At 47.8% G+C, this 13,846-nt stretch overlaps 1 protein-coding gene across 3 annotated transcripts in view; it reads left to right on the forward strand.

The window, feature by feature from the left end:
- fz2 (frizzled 2) overlaps positions 1 to 13,846 on the forward strand; it is a 97,418-nt gene that overhangs the window by 56,493 nt on the left and 27,079 nt on the right. Inside the window, exon 1 of one of the 3 annotated variants that reach the window (XM_018026757.2) lies at positions 2,082 to 2,916. The exons of the other annotated variants lie outside the window; for them this stretch is intronic. The gene's annotated coding sequence lies outside the window, so the exon portion shown is untranslated. Of the gene's footprint in view, positions 1 to 2,081; positions 2,917 to 13,846 lie in introns of those variants that run through there. 3 annotated transcript variants of the gene reach the window in all.

Below are 13,846 nucleotides of genomic sequence, written 5' to 3' on the forward strand. Positions count from 1 at the left end.
TATTAGCATTATTCTTCCGACGTCTGATTTCTTTTTAATTATAGGAAATGCGTTTTCCTAAGGCACATAAACTTTTGGGATTGACTGTATAACCAATACATCCTTAAGACATGTAATAAACATATCAACTTCTGCATTGCATAGCAAAATAAGATATGAGAGGTTAAAATAGCTGGATGTAGCGTTGATCTAAACGAGAACGGCACCTTTGCCACTTGGTCCCGTTATTACGTCGCGTATTCTAGTTAGAGGATCATAATGGACCACCTTGCGCACAGCCGGAACTGCAGTCATCGTCATTGTCGTGCTCCTTAGGTTGGGGTGACGCGAGATCGTAATCAGGACCAATCCTCCCGTCGCTCGTTCTTATGCACCCGTGCCGAGACTCGTTGCCCGACTCTCTCGGGGAGAGAAAAGAGCTACCCCTCCGGTTTCCCGGTTATTCCGGGAGCTGCCGAGGGAAAGTGTCCGTGTCCCGAGGGCTCGAGCCTCCCTTCGGTGCCGCGGAGACGCCGAGGACACGTTTTACAAGAGGGAACACTCCGTATATATATTCATCGGACGGATCGCGAGCTTTTGCGATTATGTACGCTGTCTCGAATCCCAAAATATTTCGCTTCTTTACTAGATGCAAGCATATTTTTCCAGAGCTCATTTACGTACGCTCTAATTCTCTTTCATATAATAAATTCATTGTATACATATGTTTATATGATAATGTATTGTATTAAATGACCCAATTTTTACTCCCTGGCTTCTTTCCTATCGTTTTACACATAATCCAGTGAGTAGAAATTGTAATGTGGAATTGGGACATTTACTACATGTATCGTTATCGTAGGTAGTCGACTATTTAAATATTCAAATGTAATTCAGTAAACTTTATTACTTAGCAGCATCTGAAAAAACCATCGTAACAGATACATTCAATTACGTTTATTATTCATAATATCACAATGCACTCTACTCGTTCGCAATAAGATTCGCTGAAAAGCGAGAGGTGTCGGAGGTATTCCGTGCGTCGCGACCTAACGAGCTCTGGTCGATTAGCATTTTATTGGTGACGCGTCTTGCGATAGCTTTGGGCAGAGAAATAAACGAGGGAGGGACGTAAAACGTTTCATCGTCCATCGGACACGCCTTGTCGCTGCAGGTGTGCTCCACGCTTGTCCGTTATTTATTGCACGAGCCCCTCGGCAGCCTCCTACAAACAGGGCTGGTTTCGTTATTTATACGTCGGACGCGACGCTCATTTTTGCGCTCAAACGGAATTTCGGTCTCGTCCCCTCGCGCGGAGTACCGTCCACCGACGCTGCGTTTCGGAGCCTCGTCTCGGCGAGGTGGATCGCGTGTGCACGGGCCACGGCGACGTGTTTTACACACGGCGTGAAACCCTAGATGGGAACGCTGTTCGTCCGACCGGACCTTCCCGTTCGTCGTGTCCACCTCCGGGGTCGGCCAGTATACTCGGTAAAGATACTCGATCTCGATAGGAGGCAGGTCCCGGAACCGGTCGTGACCGTACCTACGGGAGACATCGTTAATGCCACCGATGGAAATGAACGGCGAGAGACGAAAATCCTCCGGCGGGTCCTGCCTCACGATTTCTGCGTCTGCCAACAGCAACAACGGCAGCGGCAGCGTGTCTCGCGGTTGAGAAAGGAGCAAATCGAATGCCGGGCGGAACGAGGCGAAACCTCTAGGACGATAATTAGCGATCGAGAGGGTCCCGAGGAAGAGAGACCATCGGAGCCACCTCGTTATCCACGCCACGGCGCCCAGCGTGACGTCATCGCGCGTGTGGAAGCTGCGAAAGGGTTATACACAGTGGTACGCGTCGCGTGCATACGCGCGCACACTCGCTTTTAAACAGGTGTGCATGCTCGAGAGAGAGGACGAGCGTTCCTCGAGGTTCGACTGAGTCGGCGGCGGGACAGGGTGAAAGAGAGAGTTGAATAAAGTACGTAAGACGACGGAAGAAAGAGAGAAGTCCGAATACACATCGGGACTGACTCTTGCCGTGGCCGTGTATCTCGTAAACCTACGGGAGAATCCTACGGTTGTGTGGGACGCCACGGTGGAAGGGAGCCGATGCTGAAGGGGATAGAGGTTTGCCGAAGCGTTCCGAAGTCGACCGAAAGTCTGCTCCCACCAACGCCGCGGATCGCTCGGATCTCGGCGTTCCTGTTTCCTTCGGTCGCGTTCACGTCAGTGCGTTCTCGGCCGACGTTAGGGGTGGCTCGTGACTCGATCTGCCGTCCCGCACGTGTATCGTTCGCAATACACCGCGTCGTCGCGTCTCCTTACCGTCGTCGCGTTTCACGTGCGTAACATTTAGATAGCGGAGGCGTGCGCGCCGGGAGTAAATATCTCGAGATACGCCGTCGTGCGTTCGGTCAGTGTATCTGTGCGTGGTCTATAGAGAACGAGAACGCGGACGTGGAATAGAAGGCGCGCGTTGTGTGATCCCGCTGCCGTGTGCAAGCATTCGACTCTGCTCCGCCGTGACACACGTTACCCGTGCGTATATACACGTTTGCGTAGCTGATTTAGTGGCTAGGCTGTGTGCATATAGTGTGTACACACGACCGAGGAGCGGACCGAGTTTAGCCGTGTCTAGTTAGCAGTCGGTCGAGAGGAGAAAAATACCGAGGATAGCAGAGACACGAAAAAGAGTGGAGACCAGCCCGGAAGGAGAAGCGTACGCAGCTAGAAGAACCAGAGAGTGGTGTTCATCCGATTTAGGTGTAATCGGGCGGCTCTATTTCGTTTTCGTTTGCCGTTCACTCCGCTGATAATGGATTAATTCTCGCCGGGGAGTTTTCACCCCGGCGCGGCGGAGCGGCTGATCATAGTCCGGAACAGCGAGGAGCGGTACACACGGCCCATAGCGGCAGCACTCAGCGATAAATCAAGGTGAGATCCGGCTTTGTTTTCGAGAAGGGTGTTCCGATAGCCCCGGCGTACCATTGACCAGCCTTCTCCTCGGCGAACCGTTTCACGTTCTCCTTTTCTTCCGTTTCGCTCTATCCGCAGCCGGTATACTCGCGATTATCTCCGTCCCACCACAAAACGCTGCAAACGAGCATCCACGAGCATGCAGCATATATTTTGTGGCCTCTCGCTTCCCGTCTCTTTCCATCTTCACTCTAGCGTTCCTACCTTCTCTTCCTTTTCCTTTCGGACTCTCTACTCTCGCTCTTCTCGGACTCTTCTTCTTCTCCTCTTCCTCCTCCTCATCCTCCGTCTCTTCACGGCGTGCATAGGGACCAACGAGAAACACATGCACGCAAACTGGCGACCGGCCACCCTACGCTCCACTCTCTTTGCCTCTCTGCTCTTTCCACGGTGCTCCTTTCTGCATTCTGAATGCCGAACGACACACAAGACCTTGCTTCCAATTCCCCCTTCTATTTCGTCGATGCCCGCCCGAATCTCTTTCCTCTAACCCTCTTTTGCGTTCTTTTCCCTCTTTCCCTCTGCGCGCGAGAGATCATCCATGCAAAACGCGATCGATAGTTGCCGGTGTGTACGCGAGACCGGAGACGGTAGGCAGAGAGAACGCTTGCCTTTTTACCAAACACAAACACCCCGTTGTCGCGACGTCGACGACGCTTACGGTCGTGGCGATTCTCGTTTGTGTACCATTGTTTCGTACAGGAGAATCGATACGCGTGTATACGCGTACTTCGAGCTCTGCTAGTTTCGCGAATACCCGCGGTTACTTACGTGTACAAATTGAGGCTGATAGAAGGTGGCTTGGTCGTTTGTATCGATAGCTCGTTTGATTCCTGGCTCAATTCGAATGTACACATTGAGAATGTATGGAAAATTCACGTAGATTCCAGTACCGATGCATGGAAATCATAAAAGAGGATCGTGCCACATTTTTTGTGATTCGATCGGACGAGGAGTCAAATGAGTATTCCGTACGTCACGTGGAATATTCGTGGGATCAATCGGGTCAATAAATCGACGAAACTTGTCACTCCGAATAATAAAACCGTGTTTGCGGTCGTTTAACTTCAACGTAACGCGAATCATTGCGAGATAGATTAATCTTCAGCGATATGAAACTCTTTTACGTAGTAAGAAAGCTGTATAAGTATCATTTCTCTTATTTTCTCGGTTAGTAATTAAGATAGTCGGGCAGATTTTCAACCTCGACACGCTGTGAATAACGGAAAGACCTGCTCGGAAACAATTGTCAGTTCGAAGACAAGTGAAAGTATATAATATTTCTTGTCAAGCAGAAAGAGCGTGGTCAGTGCTCTGTAAAATAACAACGTTTTTCGTTTCGAACGAAAGCGTACGCGTCTGTCTATTGTTTCGAACAGTCGATGTTTCACTCCGACACGTCGTTTGTTGGCTCCATTTGAAACACTTGACGACCGCTGGAAACTTCCCGTTTCGTAGTCGCGTGGCCGTAACATCGTGCTGTATTTTCTGCCGGATGGGTTCCATACGTAAAAACATAGAACACAGTCATGTTGAATTACGTGGACAATGAGCGAACCGTTTCCCGACGCTATCATCTTATCAGTAAGGTCTCACCTTTTTAAAATCTGATCGAGTTCACGGTGACTCACTCTCGAATTAATTGATAAGTGAACGCTCGTGATTTATGGCTATTATCTCATTTATAATGGTACGGTCTAAAATTGTAAATGTGTCGATTTCTTTTTGCTCGGATAACGATTTTGTGCAACTGTTTCACAGTTAGTTGCGATACGGAGAAACATTTTTATTCAATGTATACCAGCGCGTGATTATAATAACACAGGAAACTGTCCTTTCGTGTTTCAATAAAAAATTGCGTTCAGTCAGGTGAGATTTGAAACAGATAACAATTTCTGACAAGTTTATAAACTGCACAGAATCTTTCGCATGAGGAGATCAAAACTGGAATCAAATTGGACGCAATAAACCGCGTTATGACACGTCCCTCTCTAAAGTGTAATTAAATTGTCGAAAAAAATATCGCTTGCATAAAACATTTCGAGTCTTTCACGCTGTAGAAATCCCGGCCCCGTCGTACTCGCGTTCACATCGTACATTTCAATTAGCGTTTCCACCAGCGAGATACGAAACAAGAACGCGCGTTAGCGAGGCAACGAGCGTAGCGATCAGTCATCGAGCGGAGAGAAAGAATCGCCAGTTTCTCGCGGTCGAGTTGTTTACGTGATGCGGAGTAAAGTCTCGTCGGGCGTTTATTTGCATAAACGTAGGTTCCACGTGCATATGTGCGTACGCGTACGACGCGGCCTTGATCGAAGTCCTTATTCGAAACGTGGTCTCATCGCGTATGAATAGCAGGTACGCAATTACGAGAGCGCACAGATGTCATCGGCGAGCAGACGTTGACGAGGCTCGTTGATTGTTCAACCAGGATTCGAGTCTCATTGCTCTACGCCCGGGACGATTCGGCCCGTTCGGATCGCTCGATCTTTCGTTCTTTTTTTTTTTCAGAGATTCATTTAGCTATGCATGGAAATATACAAACTAAAACAATACACTTTCTGTCGCTATCGTCTTAACATAATCGTTTGAATTTTTAAATTGCACATTTTGAAAAAAGAAAAAGCACATCGGCAAGCCTTAATGTTTGGAAAAGCAATGAACATTTCGACACGAAAAGCGGGATAAAGTTTAAATACCTGTAACTGCTTAATCAAAAAAAGAGCGCTGAGAATTTGAGCCAGGTCTCAACAATTACAAAAACAGATCTTTCGTTCAAATCACGTTCATTGTACGTTTGTATAAATATCAGTGTGTCATACTCTTTAATACGTTTATGAATATCACAATTCGTTTTATCTCTTCCTTAAGTTTTCCTTAATACCAGGCTGTCGTTTTATGAGTAGATACGTACGTGCATAGTGCGAATTTAATATAGACTCTCCTAGTCATAAATACAGGGATATGCAAATGTTTCCTGCATTCACGACAGGCACGCCTCGATCGTTAATAATTGCAGCGTCAACGAGACGAAAGTGACTTCTTTATACATACACAGTGTGATTGTCATTAATATTCTCACTTCTAAATAGAATAACATTTTATCATTAGATCGAACAACTTCATTTGGTTTGCTCCGATGTGAAATGTTAATATTAATAATTATGTTTATAATTATTTTCGAATATTAATAGAAGTCGTTGTGTATACTCGCTTAGTCCTACCAGTACTTCGCCACGGTATTCTTAATCTGATTATGTTTCTTCAGTATTTTTGTATCGTCAACGGTGAAGCGAACCGTGTAAACGGGTGACCGTGAAAAATGGGGAAAGTCGTTAGACCGAAAAAACATCGGGAAAGCGTCGAGGCGTCGACAAAAGAAATCCTTTTCTTTCCCCGCTCCTATTGGTTCGGCTAATTAAGGCACGCGATTATTGGTGCGTCGATAAGTGTTATAAATAAAGCGCTCTCCTGATATCCCCTTTGATGGCAAATGGTCGCGAGTCGATTGTCGAACGAGGGTACATCGAGTGCATATGCGTGCTTGATGAGTTATTAAATGAGATTGCCTTTGAACCGACGGCCTTGTAAATAAATCCTCTTTGGCGTCTGTGATTTAGATAAGATTCTCTCTATCCTCTACTATTTGCGATCCGTAATCGTTCCGCGAGTTGGAAACATCTGACTCTGATGGAAATCAAATCTTTGCTATTCATCGTTTGACATAAGCGTCACTTTGTTTTCTCACAACAATGCACCAATTCATTCTACGGCTCTCGTTCGAGGAGCTATTAATGTCTCGAAACTCGTTTGTTGCGTTCAAGGAAGTCTTCCAATACCAAATTAGGAAGCGTCATTGTTCGCTTTTCACGATCCTGTATTTTATAACCGCACTTGTCTGTCGATTCTTGACACCGGTTCCGCGCAAAAGGAGCGCGAAAACCGGACGACGAGGCGACGCGTGAAGCTCGCGTCCACGCGTGAGAAATGACGGCCGGGAAAGCGTGCAAAGGTAAACTAGACGGCATCGTAGCGGGACGGCAATAATTAGTCATGTTGCTCGGGCGAGTCAGGCATCGCGCCGTTTGCCAAACCAATAAGAATAAGTCAAATCCGCGAGCTCGTTTCTCGTGATGTATCGCCGCCCAGGTGGGTGATGTCGCCTGTTCTTGGTCATCCTTTTGGAACGTTTCTGAAACCCGGAGACAACGCGATGAATACGTTCCTCGTAACTACCTCGTTCCGCGCGTTAAACGCGGCGAACGTTTCCGACGAAAATATATAGACCAGCAGAGTGCCTGTGAGTATCCATCGGTAGTTTAAACCGACTCGCATGCATCGAGAACTCTAATTGAATCTCAACCTCCGCGGTGATAACTTCGACTGAATATTTCGGCGATTTCATTTCGTTTTAGAATAAGCACTCGAGTCACGTTCAAAGACGCGGTGTAACTTCGAGCCAGCAATTAACGTTAGCGCGTACTTACTCCGGCTGTTCGCTCATAATCTGAAGCGAGCGAACTAGGGACGCGTTATCGCTAGAGAGGCGTCCGTATCTGATAGGAAGGCGATATTCGAGTTTCGCGGCACGAGGTTTTTTTATCACGGCCGCGTGTGTTTCCGTTCGAACGACACGGTGGAATAAATATCGGGCCGAGGTTGGAAGGCGAAGAAAAAACATACGGGCCGCAAATATCGCCGTCGCCGTGGTCTGGTGCAAATTTAACGAGAGCGGCGGGGACTTTCTCCCTCTGATTCTCTTTCTCTCGGAGGCAGGAAGGAAGCTGCCCCGCTACACGATAGTCGTAAAAAGGCCGGAGAGATAAACGACGCCGAGGTTTTCTTTTTCTTTCCTCTCTCCCCGCCGCGTTTTCTGCTCCTTTTTTTTCTCTCAGTGGCCAGATTTGATCGGACGAAGTCCGTGTTCCGCTTTTAGCTCGGTTATCGCCGCGAGCGTCGATGATTTTTAACTCTGTTCTCCCCGAACGAAAGTTTCCGAATAGCGAGCATCCGATCGCTCGAACCGCCGAAACAAATTCTCTGTGTTCTCGAGCATCTCAAACGGAAGCCGTATTTTCAACGTGAGCGTAGAAAGCGACAGGAGAAAGAGGGAACGAGCATCCACAAACCGATGTAACCTGTTACTGTACGATCCGACTTTCTAGCTTCGATTTGTCATTTTCTTCCGCGTCTTTTTTCCCGATCGGTCTGACCGTGTTCCCGCGTTTTTTCGTCGAGCAAACCGATCGAATCGGACGCGCGTGTCCCGTCATTGCAGTCGGTGAAAGAAGCCCGGGCACGAGTCCTTCCCGAGAACGAGCTGCAGGAGATGAGACGAGAGAGAGAGAGAGAGAAAAAGAGAGAAAACGGCCGAGTCATTATCGACGACGACGTTTCGCGCGTCGTCCCACTTGGGCCCGGGCAAAAAGCGCGTTCCTCGCTTTAGTATCCGGTAAACCTACATCTGGAAGTGTCTGGTATTATGCGAACGGGTTCCCGGAGAATCCATGGCCTTTTTTGGTCCACCCTCTTCGGCTCCCCCTGGCTCGTGAAACCCCGTGAAAGGCGAAGGTGAACGGTCGTGTCGCGCTCTCTCGTCGGTGCCGGCGCGCGGCGTGAAAAGGCCGCTTAATGAAAGAAAAGAAAATGTTTGGAAAGGGCGAAAAGCGGCGGGCCGCTCCGAGTCTGTGGGTGACACGCTTTCAACCGATGGACAATGGTTACATTGGATTGTCCCGAGAAAGAGAAAAACTGTGCGCGCGCCGTGATGCACGTTGAGAGAAAAAAAAGAAGCGAAGGAGAAGCGACGGACGGGATCGCCGGGGGCAGAGGTTATTATCATTTGAATCCAGTGGAATCATTTCCATTCACAGACACGACTTACCCCGTTTCCATCGATCGACGCCGGCTTATATAAATTTATTCACACCGTATAGCTCTTTAATTGAAAACACATTTTATCGTTTGGTCGTTTCACCGGGAAACGTCTCCTCCGTCTTTTTTCTTCCATCGGTCGTTGTATAGCTTCGTTACTCCGTTTTGGTTTCCCAGCTCGTGGCAAGATCGGAAACAGGAAGATGCCGTTTTTCTGTTATCTCCTATGCCATTTGCATATCGTTACATATGTAAATACTAACCGGGCCTATCTCGTCAAACTGCTCGTAACAATCGTACGGAAAAACGTGTGTAGAGTTTTACATATTTCCATGGAGAGAAAGCGAGCCTCTTGACGTCTCGGAGCCGACAACGACGTAGACGTGTTCCAGTAGTTTTTCGCAATTTTTTACTATCAACACTCGGAATGAGATTTCGACTAAATACGTACAGCGTTCCGCTCGTCGATCGTCGGCTCTGCCGTTAATGGTAATGCTTCATACAGATATGACTGGCAGATATACAAACTCCTGATACTATCGTTCTACATATTACCAAACACACCGACAGATTTTATCGCATTACCATATTAATCCAGGGAACGTACACGTTTCCATTTGGAGAAAAGGAACGAGACTCGTTTTGTTCGACGCGTGTAACAACGCATGTCCTACCATTTAAACCCGTCGCGCAAAAACCGCGTACGTCTTACTTTGGCTCGGTATCGTTCCCAAACCCTTTTACGTACGAGTATTATTATCCGGATTCCACTTACGCGAACCATCAACCGCGATATGTTTATCGATAAAATCCGCGGGTGAAACCGGCGAATCCACCCTCGGGTAAAGAGAAATAAATTCAGGAAGGAAAACGATTTCTGGATCCACTGTAAACCCGAGTCGTCTTCCGGTTTCGCGATCGCGGCACACGCGATACTTATTTATTGCGTTAATTACAACGCGGCTCTGCTCTCGCTTGTTACATCGGCCGGGTGACTATCGCCGCCGCGTTATTGTAAGCAGCGTCGCGCACAGTAGACGAGAAGGGAAGAAGCGGGTGAGTTTCGCTCTCGTCCAGGTAAGACAAAGAGACACCGGGAACGCCGGTAACACACGGGGTGTGTCGGTCGGTGTGCCGCATCGTCGTATACCGTCGCGCAACTTGCTTTTTTCCGCGCATCGTCGAAGCATTGTGGTTAAATGAATTATTTTTTAACGAGGCGGCATTATACCTGGCGTCGCCGTTGTTCCTCCCCCGTTGTTTTGCGGAAAAACTTGGCGAACGCGTGTCTCGCTCTCCGCGCGGGACTTTTTCACTCTCCGTCTCGTGTGCGCGCACACGAACGCGAGACCCGGCCGGCGCACACCACCTCGCGTCTGGCTGAGCGAGCGCTTTTCATGTCGCGTCGAGTCGCCCTCCACTATTCCCTTTTCCATCCTTCCCACGCCGGTTCTACCTTTTTCCCTTTTCGCGTTTTCCCTTTCCTCCTCCTCCTCCTCCTCCTCCTGCTCGTTGCACGGAGAGAGGGAAGCGAAAAGAAGCGTACGCGACACCGTCTCTTTGACTCTTCTCTCCGTTTTTTTTTTCTCTCCGTCTCTATCCGACCGATGGCCAGGTGGAAAAACCGTAATCGACGTACGCCGAGGCACGACCAACAGTCCCTCCTCCGCATCCGAGTTTCTTTCCTCTCGTTCTCTCTTTTTCCACGGCATTGTGCTCCGTTTCCCTCGTTCCTTCCAGCGATATAGAAGCCCGCAGACGCGGCCTGTGGATTAACCTTTCCACGGAGCCCGGAGCCCATCTCGCTTAATGAAATCGCGCGTTAAATGCCGAATAGAAAAGGCAGGAATTAAGTATTTGCTCGAACGCTGCCGGATGTATAGAAATTATATATATATGTATTGGGATGCTTTGTTGGTTTACCGACGTAAAAGGGTGAATGGCCTAAGGATTAAGTTCGGCCGCGGGTGTGTCGGAACCCGTAGAAGTTTTATTAAAATCGCGGATTAAACGCGAGCAACGGAACGCCAAGGAATTAAAGTTGCGCCGCGACGGGGTGTGCGTACGCATTGTTTCTCACGAGGAGAATCGGCAGGGGTTGCGCTGTTGAGAAATTAGCAGACTTGAATAAAGCGGCGTTAGTCGTCGAAGATAAGTTAAAATGTACGCTACGGTCGAAACGTGGTAATTGTTTTTTGGCTTAATTTACGATGCTGACTCAGCCCTCGAACGATACAGCGGTTGCTGACTTCTGTCTTTTTTGTTTGTCGTTTAAAGATAGGGTTCTTATCGCCGAGAATTATGGGCCTGGAAATGACTTTTCGGGGATGTTTGTTTAGGTCAGCTGAATTAGTAGCCCCGGGGCTCCGAAAGTCAGAATTTATCAGACGTTACATTTATTTTACAGTTTCGTCTATTGTTCCGTTTTCGATATCTTAATTTCGTTGTTTACTTAGGCGTCGCCTAATCATAGACACGTTTTCAGGGGATTCGTCATGGCATTTTAAAGAATTCATCCTCGTAGCGTATCAGACGTCGCGTCTGAATTTGCGAAAGTTATACGTAGTTGAGCGCGTTATGACAACGTTACTGCTGTCAGAAGTTTATTACGGCGCGGAGGAAGCTAGTAATATTCTACTCTAAGCGGTTGTTTTAATTAATTCAAATCGTCTGACAAATGGCGTAGATTTGTCACAGCGTTTAAGATGAATACGCAGATTATTCCGTGTATTTATCTTCATTCACAGAGATTAAGGTTATCAATATCTCCGGCCGCGACAGTTTAATTACCGTCGTCATAATTCTTTCTTGAAAATGTTTCACCGTTTTATCGTACAATTTTTTCCCTGGTGATTCCCCACGTACGTACATAAACGCTGAAACACGAAAAGGTGTGTGAACGTATTCTCTATCACGTTTCTTTAATTCTTCCATTTCTATCGCCGATATTTTTATCGTCAATTTTACATTCGTTGGTCATCCGAAAACAATTAACTTCCTTTTTATTCCCGCATCATGTCGTTTCGACGCGAGTGTTAAAACTATACCACACCTTTCGCTCTTTAGCAAGCCTACTCAACCATCCAATTACTCTCCGCGAACGCAACGAACCAGTCGCCCACCCCACGTGATCCCGAACCGGAAAAAAAAAAAGAAAAACGCGCATGTATATGTATATACACACACCTCTGTGAATGTGAACGAGGCGCAATGCCTAGATCGGCTCGACAAATGCAATTTTTCGCCCGAGTTCAGCTCGTCCCGTTTATTCTCCCACGCGGCTTCCCTACGCACGCTTTTCCCGTATACCGGCTTACGCGATCCGGCATAACTCACGCGCGTGTACAGCTATTCCAGAAACGAATCCCGATCCATTTGGCACGCATGTGTGCTTCGAGCCAATTTTTCTGGATCGAAAGATTGCTGGAATATCTATATTCATTGTGCGGTGTAAGCAAATGGATCGAGAATCGTTTTGAGTAGACGTACCTAGGTCTCGCCCGTGGTAGTCACGATTCGAGGAACACACCGAAGCCCTACGTATCTGCATAACGGGTGCGCGGCGCAAAAGGTTTGAAAAAAATAGCCGCCGAGAAGAGCAGCGGGCGTGCTGCTCGTGCTCGTCGTCGTCGTGGTCCTCCTCCTTTTCTTCGTGGTCTGTCGGAGCCATGCGAGTTAACACCAGTTGCGAAACGACTCTCCCTCTCCCTTCTGTCCGCAGCCTGGTTTGGCCTGTTCGGCCTCCACCTTCTACGTATATTTCTCTTTTCTTTATCCTTTCTTCTCCTCTTCGTGGCCTGGACTCTCCCTTCGGCCGTGAGGAAGGGTATAAGCCGAACCCTGGCCCTGTTGGAATCTGCATCGAAACGTGGAGAGAGGTCCCCTTCTCGAGAGGTCAGGAGAAGAGGATCCTACCACGAGATCGCCGATCGTAACTCTCTCTCTCTCTCTCTCTCTCTTCCTCTGGATTCGGAGGGTGGAATCTCGTTCCACGAATGACCGATAGATAAATAAAGGAGATAGCGTCGAGTCCAGTGGAAAGAATTGTTCCTTTGTTGTCTCCCTGGCTCCTGTAACCAGGGTCCGTTCGTAGCGCAGCTCGTGGAGAACCAAGGGAGGAGCACTGAAAATCGAACGAACAAATAAAGAGTCGATTCAGCGGGTGCCGAGTTCGCGGTAGGGTTCGCTGATAAGCTGATTGTTGATACGGTTGGTCTTGTAGGGTAGATGGTGTGAAAAGTATTGATTTAAGTTCTGTCCCCGTGTCACTACTCGAAACGATGTATAATTTGAATTTACAAAGGCGATAGACAATACACAGTCCGAGACCTGACCACAAAATCCTCGAGACTGTCCCGACAAGAATAGAAGCTGATCTGCGTTATTCTATCTCGCATTATAATACCAAACGGTTCAGAAATTTTTACTCGAGCAGCCTGCCACACTCTCCTTTATTGTTCGCCAAAAATTTCCACGAAATCGCCATAAAAGTCACGATTCCGAATATATCCCCGAGCGGCGTATTTGCTCAGGCGACGCGTGCTCCGATTGCGCGCCGCGGGCTCTTTTGAATCCCAAAGGTAACTCGAAACTGCTAAACGCTGCGAGACTGGGCTCTTTTTAAGGCCGGCGATCCCTCGCGGATGGTGCATGCGTTCGATAAAGATCAAAAGCCACTTTGTCGAGTTTCGCCGCGGTCTTAGCCGCGGTGAAATTCGCAATACCTATTTTTTCCTCCCGGTATCGCGTTACCCGTAATGTCGTTGGGAAAAGTACGGGATACACCGATTACATATTTCGCCGCTTTCTTCCTTTGCCATTCCGCTATAAAACGTCTCCGCAAAGGAGCAAATCTGTGGTCTTTATAATTTTACCGACCAAGGTTTCTTTTTCTGTCTCTCGAGTGTGATTCAGTAAATTAATATTTATAAATAAATGTTGTAAGATTCATTTTATGCACAAGAGAATTTTGGATAGAATATTCGAAGGCAAAGTCTGTCTACACCTTGTTCCC

This window comes from Ceratina calcarata, unplaced genomic scaffold, assembly GCF_001652005.2.
Source record: "Ceratina calcarata isolate Rehan_Ccalc_2016 unplaced genomic scaffold, ASM165200v1 scaffold39.2, whole genome shotgun sequence".
Lineage (NCBI taxonomy): Eukaryota > Metazoa > Arthropoda > Insecta > Hymenoptera > Apidae > Ceratina > Ceratina calcarata.